The sequence below is a fragment of the Lolium perenne genome, chromosome 1 (genome assembly GCF_019359855.2).
Source record: "Lolium perenne isolate Kyuss_39 chromosome 1, Kyuss_2.0, whole genome shotgun sequence".
Taxonomy (NCBI): Eukaryota; Viridiplantae; Streptophyta; class Magnoliopsida; order Poales; family Poaceae; genus Lolium; species Lolium perenne.
The window spans coordinates 107,648,798-107,663,082 of NC_067244.2; the positions used below are offsets into that span (position 1 = coordinate 107,648,798).

The 14,285-nt window shown below is 45.3% G+C and overlaps 1 long non-coding RNA gene across 2 annotated transcripts; it reads left to right on the forward strand.

Moving 5' to 3' along the window:
* The first annotated feature begins 1,082 nt into the window (after positions 1 to 1,082).
* LOC139838872 (uncharacterized) lies at positions 1,083 to 13,761 on the forward strand. Of its 2 annotated transcripts, XR_011756708.1 has the most exons (4): positions 1,083 to 1,488; positions 2,928 to 3,008; positions 12,119 to 12,199; positions 13,481 to 13,761. It is a non-coding gene; the product is annotated as an uncharacterized lncRNA (long non-coding RNA). The 2 variants fall into 2 exon arrangements; XR_011756707.1 differs by lacking the exons at positions 1,083 to 1,488; positions 2,928 to 3,008 and adding an exon at positions 10,864 to 11,025.
* Positions 13,762 to 14,285: the final 524 nt, after the last annotated feature.

The following is a 14,285-nucleotide window of genomic DNA, read 5'->3' on the forward strand; positions in this document are numbered from 1 at the left end:
TCACAAAACCAAGAGTGGGAATGATGGATACATTTTGTAGCCATCATCTACCCTTGAGAACACTCCTCCCTAAATTAGTTTTTCCTCCTCAAAAACCCTATTGTTTTCCTTCTCTAGTTTTGATCACAAAACTACTTCCAGTTTTATTAAATATTTTCAAGAAATTTCTTTAAACAAAACAAAGAACTGAAATGGGTTTTGTTTTTCATCCCATTTCTACCAATTACTGATTTCTAAAACATTATTTCTATTTTGCCTTGTTTTAACAAAAAGCTTGTTTATGGTACCTATACCATTTCTTGTTTTCCTCTTGTTTATTTAACTTTTGAGAAAAACTCTACTTTACTTGGGAAAGTAAGTAGAATATTTTGAACTCCTATGTTCCAACTAGTTTTCTCTCAACATTTTCAAATTCCATTCCACTTGAGTTCATTCCCAATTGTCCCTAAACAATTGAGGTGTTCCATATACCTTTCAAATAAATCCATTTCAAATGATCACTCTTGCACATCTTGTGTACATATCTGATCTACCACATTGTATGTAACATCCCAAGTGAGCTACCATCTTTACTTTCCATGTTTATGCATCATATTTGCATCATGCATGTCATATCATGTCACCTTTGGTTTTTTATCAAATTGCATTTTGGTTTTTGTTGTTCTTTATTTTAAGTGTTGTTCTCCCTCCTTCTTCCTCTTGTTTCATCTCACCACTTGTGATGTTACAAGAAAAGCCAAAGCCTAAACCTATTTCCTACCACTTGACCTTTTTCAAAAATGTCATGCCAATTTTTCTAGTAAATATGGGTTGATATTAAACCCCTCTCTTTAATATCTTACTTTGCAATTAATCAACTTAAGCATGTATTTGCAATGTTCAAAATGTTTGTCTTGTTTACAAATAAAAATATTTATGTTGAAACTATTCCTCTCACTTGTCTCTATCTTTGTTTCAAATCCAAATTTGTTTTCCAATGATTCAAATAAAATCTGAGAAAGAAAAAGGAATAAAAGAAATAAAAGAAGCTAGCCCAACTCTAGTCCTACCTCTAACCGGACCAGCCCAGCCAAAAACAGCCAGCTCCATCTGGTCTTTTCTTCTTGTACAGGAGCACGCTGTAGCGTGAGCATCTCCACCTGCTCACCACTTTCCCCTCCTCCTCACCAACCCCAGCAAGAACCCTACCTCTCTTCCTCCTCCAAGCTGAGAAGCCGCCGCCACTTCTCCCTGGACAAACTACCGCAGCACACCGCCGGCCACCACCGCCGCCATGATTACCATGACCCCTCTCGCTGGTACCTGAGCACGGGACACATCCCAGTCATCCCCTCCTCGACCTGCATCTCCTCCTCGGAGCTCCAAGGACGGCAGGGCCAGTACAAGGACGCGGAGCTTCTTCCTGTCCAACATCAGCCCGGCCGTCCCCTTCGTCTACGCCGGCCAGCACCTCCTCCGCCTCCCTCTCTCGACACCAAGCAAACCTCGGTGAGCACCCCACCTTCCTCTCCTTCCCCTGCATGCCAAAGCATCATCGGATCGAGGCAGAAACGAGAGGAAGGAAACGAGATCGAGGAAGATTGTTGAAACCGAAAACGAAATATGAAACACCCAGTTTTCGTTTCCTCACAGCACCATCTTCCCGGCGCTTTACCCGGCGTTACAAGCCTCTCCAGCACGAGATCTTTGTACCTCTAGATGCACAACATCTCAGGCTACATCTCAGTTTTTGAATCATCCAAAACGGTGCGATATTCGCGACGCCATCGTCAATCAAAGTTCACCCGAAAATATGTTGGCAGTTTTTGCTGTTCGTCGTGTGTGTTGTGGCTCCGCCTTCCGACGCATCTCATTGCTAGCACAGGGCACTCCAGCACGTGTTCTTCACACCGTTGGATAGCTGAGAGTGAAGGCTACAACTTTCGTTTTGGAAGCACTCGTTTTCATCGGCTGTAGACGACGCCATCCTCGTTCAAAGTCTGGTCCAGAAAACAGTTTCTGTTCAGTTTTCAGTTCAGCTGTTCCTCACCGTGTCACGTTCCGTTTTTCCGACGAGTCTCACCGACGTTGCACTCCTTCTCAGCACGAACCAAAGGAACCACTAGACACTTCCCACATCCAGCTACACCACGGTGGTTTTCTTTTTGCAAATCGACGAATATATTCGTCGCAGCCACGACTTTAATATCCGTGCGTATCGCTACCTACAGGAATCTGCAGCTGTCACGTTTTTCAGTTTTCAGTGACAATTTTTCAGTTATCCTTTGCTTACACCATATTTTGCCTAGACCCCGTATCTGTACAAAATCTTCACAGCAGCACACTGGTACCGCTCCTTTTCATCTGCCAGGGCGCCCATGGTTCAAATCTTGGCCGGCGCACTAAACCACCTTTTTGGAAAATTTCTTTATCCCTTACTGTTGTATTGTTTTTGCTCCCAGCACCTTTCTGTTTCGTTTTAAAAACCTACTTTATAAACTCCAATTCATACAAACTTGATATCCAGGAGTATTAGAAAAACCTAATCTAAATGTTTATAAAATCTGTTTTATCTTTTGAACAACTAAAATTGTGTCAATTTCAAATCTGGACTAAACTTGATTATTGTTGCATAATTCATAACTTCCTGTCTACAACTCCGAATTTGACAAACTTTATATCGAAATTTATCAGAAAAGTGAGAGGAATTCAAATTTAACAATGTCATGCATCATTAGCATCATCCCTGGTTTAACCAAACTAAAATTGTATCAAAGAACTAAATGCCATGTGTGGGTGTTCTAACATTTCATGCTACCTTTGAACACCCCACTTAATTTTGCTATGTATGAAACCCTTGCACCTCATGCATCATATTGCGCATTTCATACTTGTATTGATTGTGCCTTTACTTTCCTTGTATGTGCTATTTGGTTCTTCTCGAGTAGACACCGACGCAGAGCAGTTCGAGCAGGAGTACGAGCACCCCCAGGAGGATCGTGTCGGTGCTTCTACCTTTGATCTGACAGGCGAGCCCACCCCTTCACCTATTTTACATTTTCATGCTCTTTTGACCTATTGCTATCCCTATGTTGCGATTCTGTTGTGTCACGTGTCCTATTCCACCTGTTGCCCTATATTACCGAATTACACCTCCTCGCCTTACCCATTGTTTGTTGTTTGCCAGCTTTGCGAGTCGTAGGCGAGTTTAGGGTCTTGTTGATATCTCGAAATGTTTGGGATATCTTGTTGGGTAGTTGTTTACTTGCTATATCTGTTGTTGGGGATAATCATGGCTCACCCTAATGTTAATATTAAAATGGATAAGAAGAGGCATCGGTGGGTCAACTGTATATTTGGTTTTACCATGGCTCACTTGTGTCCAATTTTATAATTAGGACGAGTTCTTGTTTTCTGATCCAAGACTGAGCGCACTAACCACACGTGGGAGGTTTCACTGGGGCCCCCCTCGACCTATTACTGGAACCGCTTCCATTGTCCAAGTGCCACAACTAGTTCGTAAAGTTTTGTTTCTCCCGGGCGTGCAAGCTTGTTTCTTTGTGGTCCGATGTTATGGAGTTATTTTTGGGGAAGCCTTTTGTGCCTTGTAACCCTGTTGTCTCTTGCACGCTCGTAGGCGCGGTACGTATTGCTGAGGATGGATTCATCCTGCGGGCACTGTTTCCATCCGAAAGCCGTAGACGCATAGCGGCTAGGTCGCGTCGGAGTTCCGATCGGGCTGCAAAGCGGTTTTAACCTAGATAGGTGGCTTCTTGGACTTGGTCTGTGGTGAAGGGAGGAGTTGTGATGCGAGGTTTCGCTGGCAAGTTTTCTCAAAACCCTTGCTTGTGGAGTCGGACATGCGTGTATGGGTACAGTAGTGCATCCCTGCAGGGTGAGATCTTATCGATAAGCGGGTAATATAAGCGGTTATGGACGACTTGGAGATGTTTAACTCGATCATAGAACAACTTACACCTTATTTCATGTTGCTAATAATTTGCCAATAAAACTCTTTCAAAAGTGTGTGTGCCTTTGCAATACCTCTTGGCGAAGGGGATCGCATTGGTCGGGTTATGTTTGCGAGTATAGAAGCGCTAGATTATGCGCTCTCTCACCTTCTCCGATAGATGAATGTTGTAGCGTGTCTCTATTGGTTAGTGCTTTCTGCCGCTAAACCCCACATATAGCCGGGCGAAGTTTACACCGCCCACCGACAAGCATAGCGTGGTCTTGTCTCGCAAGTACGTGCCTTTGGTACTTACCCTCGTTTTTCTCCCTCTTTTTCGGAACCCGGTTTCGACAAACAGTACGACAGATGATGAGCAAGACGCGGTGGCTACTTTGTCGAGTTCACGGACGACGACTTCGTTGCGTAGCAGGATCGTTCCTAAGGCGACGACTTTGTGGCATGTTGGTTATGGGAACACCGCTTGATTATCTTCGTGGACTCTTAGTCCAATTTGGATCTTGTCTGTACCCAGACTATTTGGCTATCTTATGTATGATGTAATGTTGGGACATGTGTCCTCTGAGTGTCATTTGGATCTTGCTCATTAGAGCGTTGCTATATATATGAACCTTATTTCCATCTTTTGTGTCGTACATAGTCATGTTGTGATATTCAAGCTGTATTCTACCCTTGTATCCTGTGCACAGTGTGTGTATGTGTGAAGTGCACAGGAAGGTGAAGCACTCAGGCCTAGAAAGCCTACCGTGAGCCTTTGAGGTGAGTGTTGTGTGCATGGGCGTGTCGAGCTGTTGCTTGGCCTACCCATATGCTTGGGAATGCGAGGCGACCTCACGGTCCCTTGTAGTGACCTCATGCACATAAACCCCTCTTACCTGCGCGCTCTGGGTTTTCCTACTCCTGGGGCTTACAGACTTGGTATCAGAGCGGGGATCGCTTTAGGAGCCCTTGCAGCGGACGAAGTTGTGTCTAGAAACTCATATTTTAGTAGCTACATAGGAAAAATTATGCGCGAGAGTAGGAATTCTGCTTTTATTTCTTACCCCACCCACCCACCCTCTGGTAAGGACGTGTAACGGTTTTACTCTATTCTTATCTTGTTTCACCTAGGTTTGGACGTGTTCGGGGAAACCATAGTGCCATAGGGAAAAGTGTTTTTTGAAAATTTTCTGTACTATGGTTACTTCAATATCATCTGCTATCAATCTCCACCATATAATCTGTTCCTTTGCAATGTTGGTATTTTCATGCCAACATGCTCTCTCTGTTGTGTTGGTGCTATCTCGACCACTTCTTTGTTCCGGTGCATACATCAACCTTCCTTCTCCGGAGTTGTTTCGTCAAGCTTTTACCTTGTTGTTCTCCTCCAATATGCATAACTAGTGTCAACACGACCTAAGTTATTGACACTTGTTAATGCTAAAGTTCTGTATAGCTACATATCACTATCTTGCGAGATCTGTGAAATATTCTTATTGCTATCCTTCTAACCTTCTACATGTTATGGCTAGTTCTCGTGTGCTTGAATTCTTGTACATTGATGATAGCTATGTCATGTCTCTTGTTATCTTCTGAAGTTCCCGTTAAGCACTAATATTGGGTTTTTCATTATCCATGATTGTGCTAACCTTGGTGTCTTTACTCAGAATGGAGAGTGGTGAAGATGATCCTCCACCTGAAATGGACCAAGCTCTAGTTAAAATGGCGCAAGTCCTAAATCAGATGCAGCTAAACCAGGATAGAATCAATGGTGGCAATGCACGTGTCACTATTCAAGAGTTTCTCCAGCTCAACCCGCGCACTTTTGATGTCACCGCAGAGCCAATTGATGCTGATGATTGGTTACGCGAGATGAACAAGACTATCAGTGTGGCACATGTGGCTGATGAGGACCGTGTTCCTTATGTGACTTATCTTCTTCGTGGAGTCTCAGCCGCATGGTGGGACAATCATCTGCTGATGAAAGCACCAGATGCAATCACTACCTGGGATGAGTTTGACTACTCTTCAAGCGTCATCACATCCCCGACTGACATCATGGAGAGAAAGCGAGAAGAGTTACGCAATTTGTCTCAAGGCGACAACAACTGTCTTTGGCTTATAGAGATGCTTTCTTAAAACTGGCTCGTTATGCTGGAGATGAGGTATCTACGGATGCCAAAAAGCAAGCCATGTTTCGCAAAGGCCTGAACCCAGAGATCAAGTATGCTATACTCTTGGTCAAGTGCAATACCTTCGAGGAGCTCGTTAACACAGCGCTCCAAGAAGAGTATGGTCGTGCAATGCTAGAAGAGTCTCGTAAGCGCTCTCGTGAAGCAGCTTCTTCCTCAACAACTGCTATGCCTCCTCGGAAACGTAGGATTTGGGTTCCTTATGCTGCTCCTGCACAACCCACGTACATGCCTGAACCGAGTGGTTTTGTTTCCCGCCCTCCCACCCATGTTGTTGTTCCAAGGGCCTCTCAAGTTCATCAAAGGTCTGGCAGTCAAGCTAAGCAAAGTCACCGTGTTGATGCTCAGCAAAGGCCTAGTTCTGAAGTTCTAGCAAGACCAATGGGTCCTAATCCTTCCTCAAGAGCATGTTTCAAGTGCGGTGATCCGGGACATATTTCAATTCACTGTCCCCAAAACAAGCATCCTCCAATACAACCTTGCCCTCCAACAAAGGCGATGGTTCGTGTTCCTGCTCCGTCAAAGGCTTTCAACTATAACAATAAGCACGGTACGAGAAGTGTATGGGTGAACAATGTCACAATTTGTCCAAGCTAAAAGGGCACCCGACATCGTGCTTGGTGTTCTTCCCGTGAACTCGATCTCAAAGAAAAGTTCTCGTTTGATACGGAGCAAAGACTTTCCTTTGTCTCTCAAAAGTTTGCTCTATCTCATGGTTTGCCTTTGGTTCCTTTGCCCAATAAGCTCATGGTGAACTCCCCGGGAGCGCAGATGACAGTTTCCAAGATAAGCCATGGGAATCAAATTCTCATCGGAAGCCGTATGTTTCTTGCTTCACTCATAGCTCTCGGCAATTCAGACATTGATGTCATTCTCGGCATGGATTGGTTGAAGGCCAACAAAGCTGTAATTGATTGTGCCAAGCATTCAGTTTCTCTTCCTACTTCGACAGGCCACATAGTCTATTCACCTTCTGAGACACCTTGATTCGGCTCTTCGCTTTGAATCCTAGCTCTCTTAGGAGCTTGAGTCTATACCGGTGGTTTGCGACTTTCCCGATGTCTTTCCCGAAGAACTTCCGTGTATGCCTCTGACAGTGGCTGTTGAGTTCGTCATTGAACTAGAGCCCGGAACAGCTCCTATCTCAAAGCGGCCATACAAAATGGGTCCAAATGAGTTGGCTGAACTCAAGAAGCGACTTAACGAGTTGCAAAAACTTGGTTTCATTCAACAAGCACTTCTCCATGGGGATGTCCTACCATCTTCGTCAAGAAAAAGGATAAAGCGATCGATTGGTGGTTGACTACCGTCCTCTCAATGAGAAAACGATCAAGAATACATATCCTCTTCCTCGCATCAATGAGCTATTTGATCAGCTTGCGGGTGCAACTGTGTTCTCTAAGATGGATTTGAGAAGTGGTTATCACCAAATCAAAATCCGCAAGGAGGATGTACCCAAGACTGACCTTCAAAACTCGGTATGGCCTCTATGAATACTGCTGTCATGTCCTTTGGTCTCACCAATGCTCCCGCCACTTTCTCTCGGTTGATGAACTACATTTTCATGGAGTACCTCGACAAGTTTGTGGTAGTCTATCTCGATGATATCCTTGTCTACTCCAAGTCCAATGAGGAGCATGAAGAGCATCTTCGCCTCATCCTCATGAAGCTTCGTGAACATCGCCTCTATGCCAAGTTCTCCAAATGCGAATTCTGGCTTCCTCAAGTCGTCTATCTTGGCCATGTCATTTCTGGAAAAGGCATTGCTTTGTCAATCCTGGCTTAGTCAAGGCAATCGTTGAATGGCTTCCTCCGAAGAATGTCAAGCAAGTGAGAAGTTTCCTCGGTTTGGCAAGTTACTGCCGTCGCTTTGTTGAGAATTTCTCCAAGATCACCAAGCCTCTTACCGATCTCCTGAAGAAAGACAAGAAGTTCCTTTGGTCTCCTCAATGCCAAGAAAGTTTTGACCTCCTCGCGTAAGCTCACTTCCACACTGTCCTTGTTCTTCCGTATACTTCTAAACCTTTCCGGATATTACGTGATGCTTCTCTTCATGGACTAGGTGCCGTCCTCATGCAAGAACGTCAAGTTGTGGCGTATGCTTCTCGTCGATTGAAAAAGCATGAACTCAACTATCCCACACATGATCTTGAGCTTGCAGTAGTGTTACATGCTTTAATAACATGGCGTCAATACTTGTTGGGCAACAAATGTGAGATCTTCACCGACCACAAGAGTCTCAAATACATCTTCACACAACCCAACTTGAACCTCCGTCAAACGAGATGGATGGAAACCATCAAGGACTTTGATCTCTCTATCAGCTACACTCCGAGCAAAGCTAATGTCATGGTGACGCCCTTAGTCGCAAGTCCTATTGCAACAACCTCATGATTCAAGAAAGTCAACCTGCTCTTTATGAAGAATTCAGGAAATTGAATCTTGAGCTTGTTCCCCAAGGCTACCTTGCAAACTTGGTGATCACGCAAACTCTTGAAGATAAGATACGAGCAGGACAACTAAGAGATGGTTGTATCAAAAACATCAAAGAGAACATGCACGAGCCCAAGTACAAGTCCTTCTCTATCGACGACAAAGGAACTCTCTTCTTCCAAGGTCGAATCGTTATTCCAAAGGATTCAAACACGAGAAGCCTCATTCTCAAAGAAGCTCATGACACTCCTCTTTCTATACATCCAAGGCGACACAAAGATGTACCTCGATATCAAGTCTACCTATTGGTGGACTAGGATGAAAAGTGATATTGCTCGCTATGTCTCGAGTGTGATGTCCGTCGCCGTGTTAAAGCGTAACATCGAGAGACCTGCGGTGTCCTCCAACCCCTGAAGATTCCTGAGTGGAAATGGGATAAGATTGAGATGGACTTCATAACTGGTTTTCCAAAGTCTCGCAAAGGCAATGATGCTATCTTTGTAGTGAGCGACCGCCTTTCCAAGGTCGCTCACTTCCTTCCTGTGATAGAAACATTCTCTGCTCGTCAGTGGGGTGAGCTGTTCACCGCAAAGATCGTCTCTCTTCATGGTGTTCCCTTGGAAATAAGCTCTGATCGTGGAAGCATCTTAACTTACATATTTTGGGCAATCTTTCAGAAGGCTATGGGAACTAATCTGCTTTTCAGCACAGCTTACCATCCACAAACGAGTGGGCAAGTTGAAAGAGTCAATCAGATTCTTGAGGACATGCTCCGTGCTTGTGTTATCTCCTTCGGCATGAAATGGGAAGAATGCCTTCCTTTCGCTGAGTTCTCCTACAACAACAGCTATCAAGCAAGTTTGGGCATGGCACCTTTCGAAGCTCTCTATGGTCGCAAATGCAGAACACCTCTAAACTGGTCTGAAACCGGTGAAAGGAAAATCTTTGGCCCCGATGTCATCAACGAGGCTGAAGAAAAGGTGCGAATCATTCGTGATAATCTAAAGATAGCACAATCTCGGTAGAAAAGCTATTATGATAGCAAGCACCGTGATATGTTATATCATCCTGGTGATCAAGCCTACCTTCGTGTTACTCCTATGAGGGGTACTCATCGCTTTGGTATCAAAGGCAAGCTGGCGCCAAGATACATTGGTCCCTTCAAAGTTCTAGCAAAGCGTGGTGAAGTCGCTTACCTCCTTGAACTTCCTGAGAAGCTCTCAAAAGTGCACGATGCCTTCCACGTGTCACAGCTCAAGAAGTGCTTCAAAGATCCGGGCCGTGCAGTTGATCACGAGTCCATTGACCTCCAAGAAGACCTCTCCTACAAAGAGCATCCCGTTCGGATTCTTGATGAAGCTGAACGTCGAACTCGCAACAACTCTGTCAAGTTCCTCAAGGTGCAGTGGTCGCACTATTCTGATAAAGAAGCAACCTGGGAACGTGAAGATCAACTCCGTTCCGAGTACCCGTCCTTTTTCTCTTCTACCTGAGAATCTCGGGGCGCGATTCCTTCAAGGGGGGGCGTTTGTAACATCCCAAGTGAGCTACCATCTTTACTTTCCATGTTTATGCATCATATTTGCATCATGCATGTCATATCATGTCACCTTTGGTTTTTTATCAAATTGCATTTTGGTTTTTGTTGTTCTTTATTTTAAGTGTTGTTCTCCCTCCTTCTTCCTCTTGTTTCATCTCACCACTTGTGATGTTACAAGAAAAGCCAAAGCCTAAACCTATTTCCTACCACTTGACCTTTTTCAAAAATGTCATGCCAATTTTTCTAGTAAATATGGGTTGATATTAAACCCCTCTCTTTAATATCTTACTTTGCAATTAATCAACTTAAGCATGTATTTGCAATGTTCAAAATGTTTGTCTTGTTTACAAATAAAAATATTTATGTTGAAACTATTCCTCTCACTTGTCTCTATCTTTGTTTCAAATCCAAATTTGTTTTCCAATGGTTCAAATAAAATCTGAGAAAGAAAAAGGAATAAAAGAAAAAAAATAAGCTAGCCCAACTCTAGTCCTACCTCTAACCGGACCCAAATTGACCAAACAAACGACTCCATCTGGTCTTTTCTTCTTGTACAGGAGCACGCCGTAGCGTGAGCATCTCCACCTGTTCACCACTTTCCCCTCCTCCTCACCAACCCCGACAAGAACCCTACCTCTCTTCCTCCTCCAAGCCGAGAAGCCGCCGCCACTTCTCCCCGGACAAACCACCGCGGCACACCGCCGGCCACCACCGCCGCCATGAGTACCATGACCCCTCTCGCCGGTACCCGAGCACGGGACACATCCCGATCATCCCCTCCTCGACCTGCATCTCCTCCTCGGAGCTCCAAGGACGGCAGGCTGCACAAGGACGCGGAGCTTCTTCCTGTCCAACATCAGCCCGGCCGTCCCCTTCGTCTACGCCGGCCAGCACCTCCTCCGCCTCCCTCTCTCGACACCAAGCAAACCTCGGTGAGCACCCCACCTTCCTCTCCTTCCCCTGCATGCCAAAGCATCATCGGATCGAGGCAGAAACGAGAGGAAGGAAACGAGATCGAGGAAGATTGTTGAAACCGAAAACGAAATATGAAACACCCAGTTTCGTTTCCTCACGGCACCATCTTCCGGCGCTTTACCCGGCGTTACAAGCCTCTCCAAAGACGAGATCTTTGTACCTCTAGATGCACAACATCTCAGGCTACATCTCAGTTTTTGAATCATCCAAAACGGTGCGATATTCGCGACGCCATCGTCAATCAAAGTTCACCCGAAAATATGTTGGCAGTTTTTGCTGTTCGTCGTGTGTGTTGTGGCTCCGCCTTCCGACGCATCTCATTGCTAGCACAGGGTACTCCAGCACGTGTTCTTCACACCGTTGGATAGCTGAGAGTGAAGGCTACAACTTTCGTTTTGGAAGCACTCGTTTTCATCGGCTGTAGACGACGCCATCCTCGTTCAAAGTCTGGTCCAGAAAAACGATTTCTAAGTTCGCTTTCGATTCACTGTTCCTCACCGTGTCACGTTCCGTTTTTCCGACGAGTCTCACCGACGTTGCACTCCTTCTCAGCACGAACCAAAGGAACCACTAGACACTTCCCACATCCAGCTACACCACGGTGGTTTTCTTTTTGCAAATCGACGCATATATTCGTCGCAGCCACGACTTTAATATCCGTGCGTATCGCTACCTACAGGAACTGCACTGTCACGTTTTTCGGTTTTCGGTGACAATTTTTCGCTTATCCTTTGCTTACACCATATTTTGCCTAGACCCCGTATCTGTACAAAATCTTCACAGCAGCACACTGGTACCGCTCCTTTTCATCTGCCAGGGCGCCCATGGTTCAAATCTTGGCCGGCGCACTAAACCACCTTTTTGGAAATTGTATCAAAGAACTAAATGCCATGTGTGGGTGTTCTAACATTTCATGCTACCTTTGAACACCCCACTTAATTTTGCTATGTATGAAACCCTTGCACCTCATGCATCATATTGCGCATTTCATACTTGTATTGATTGTGCCTTTACTTTCCTTGTATGTGCTATTTGGTTCTTCTCGAGTAGACACCGACGCAGAGCAGTTCGAGCAGGAGTACGAGCACCCCCAGGAGGATCGTGTCGGTGCTTCTACCTTTGATCTGACAGGCGAGCCCACCCCTTCACCTATTTTACATTTTCATGCTCTTTTGACCTATTGCTATCCCTATGTTGCGATTCTGTTGTGTCACGTGTCCTATTCCACCTGTTGCCCTATATTACCGAATTACACCTCCTCGCCTTACCCATTGTTTGTTGTTTGCCAGCTTTGCGAGTCGTAGGCGAGTTTAGGGTCTTGTTGATATCTCGAAATGTTTGGGATATCTTGTTGGGTAGTTGTTTACTTGCTATATCTGTTGTTGGGGATAATCATGGCTCACCCTAATGTTAATATTAAAATGGATAAGAAGAGGCATCGGTGGGTCAACTGTATATTTGGTTTTACCATGGCTCACTTGTGTCCAATTTTATAATTAGGACGAGTTCTTGTTTTCTGATCCAAGACTGAGCGCACTAACCACACGTGGGAGGTTTCACTGGGGCCCCCCTCGACCTATTACCGGAACCGCTTCCATTGTCCAAGTGCCACAACTAGTTCGTAAAGTTTTGTTTCTCCCGGGCGTGCAAGCTTGTTTCTTTGTGGTCCGATGTTATGGAGTTATTTTTGGGGAAGCCTTTTGTGCCTTGTAACCCTGTTGTCTCTTGCACGCTCGTAGGCGCGGTACGTATTGCTGAGGATGGATTCATCCTGCGGGCACTGTTTCCATCCGAAAGCCGTAGACGCAAACAGCTAGGTTCGCGTCGGAGTTCCGATCGGGCTCTGAAACGGTTTTAACCTAGATAGGTGGCTTCTTGGACTTGGTCTGTGGTGAAGGGAGGAGTTGTGATGCGAGGTTTCGCTGGCAAGTTTTCTCAAAACCCTTGCTTGTGGAGTCGGACATGCGTGTATGGGTACAGTAGTGCATCCCTGCAGGGTGAGATCTTATCGATAAGCCGTGTCCGCGGTTATGGACGACTTGGAGATGTTTAACTCGATCATAGAACAACTTACACCTTATTTCATGTTGCTAATAATTTGCCAATAAAACTCTTTCAAAAGTGTGTGTGCCTTTGCAATACCTCTTGGCGAAGGGGGATCGCATTGGCTGGGTTATGTTTGCAGAGTATAGAACTGCTAGATTATGCGCTCTCTCACCTTCTCTGATAGATGAATGTTGTAGCGTGTCTCTATTGGTTAGTGCTTTGCTGCCGCTAAACCCCACATATAGCCGGGCGAAGTTTACACCGCCCACCAGCAAGCATAGCTGGTCTTGTCTCGCAAGTACGTGCCTTTGGTACTTACCCTCGTTTTTCTCCCTCTTTTTCCGGAACCCGGTTTTCGACAAACAGGTACGACAGATGATGAGCAGTACGCAGGTGGCTACTTTGTCGAGTTCACGGACGACGACTTCGTTGCGTAGCAGGATCGTTCCTAAGGCAGCAGCCTGTGGCATGTTGGTTATGGGAACACCGCTTGATTATCTTCAGGACTCTTAGTCCAATTTGGATCTTGTCTGTACCCAGACTATTTGGCTATCTTATGTATGATGTAATGTTGGGACATGTGTCCTCTGAGTGTCATTTGGATCTTGCTCATTAGAGCGTTGCTATATATATGAACCTTATTTCCATCTTTTGTGTCGTACATAGTCATGTTGTGATATTCAAGCTGTATTCTACCCTTGTATCCTGTGCACAGTGTGTGTATGTGTGAAGTGCACAGGAAGGTGAAGCACTCAGGCCTAGAAAGCCTACCGTGAGCCTTTGAGGTGAGTGTTGTGTGCATGGGCGTGTCGAGCTGTTGCTTGGCCTACCCATATGCTTGGGAATGCGAGGCGACCTCACGGTCCCTTGTAGTGACCTCATGCACATAAACCCCTCTTACCTGCGCGCTCTGGGTTTTCCTACTCCTGGGGCTTACATTGTATCCCCTCATTCTTCAACTCTTGATCAAATGGATGATCATTTGATACTTCCAAATGGACTCCCTTCTCCTTTCAACTAAACCCTTGACTCAGGGAGTATTTCAACCCACTCCCAATTGACCTCTTATTTGAAGAGCAATTTATATTTCATCATACATACCTCACTCCTCCGTTTCTTTCCATCATCACCTTGACCTCATGAATTGGTGATTCATGTCACCATATTCATC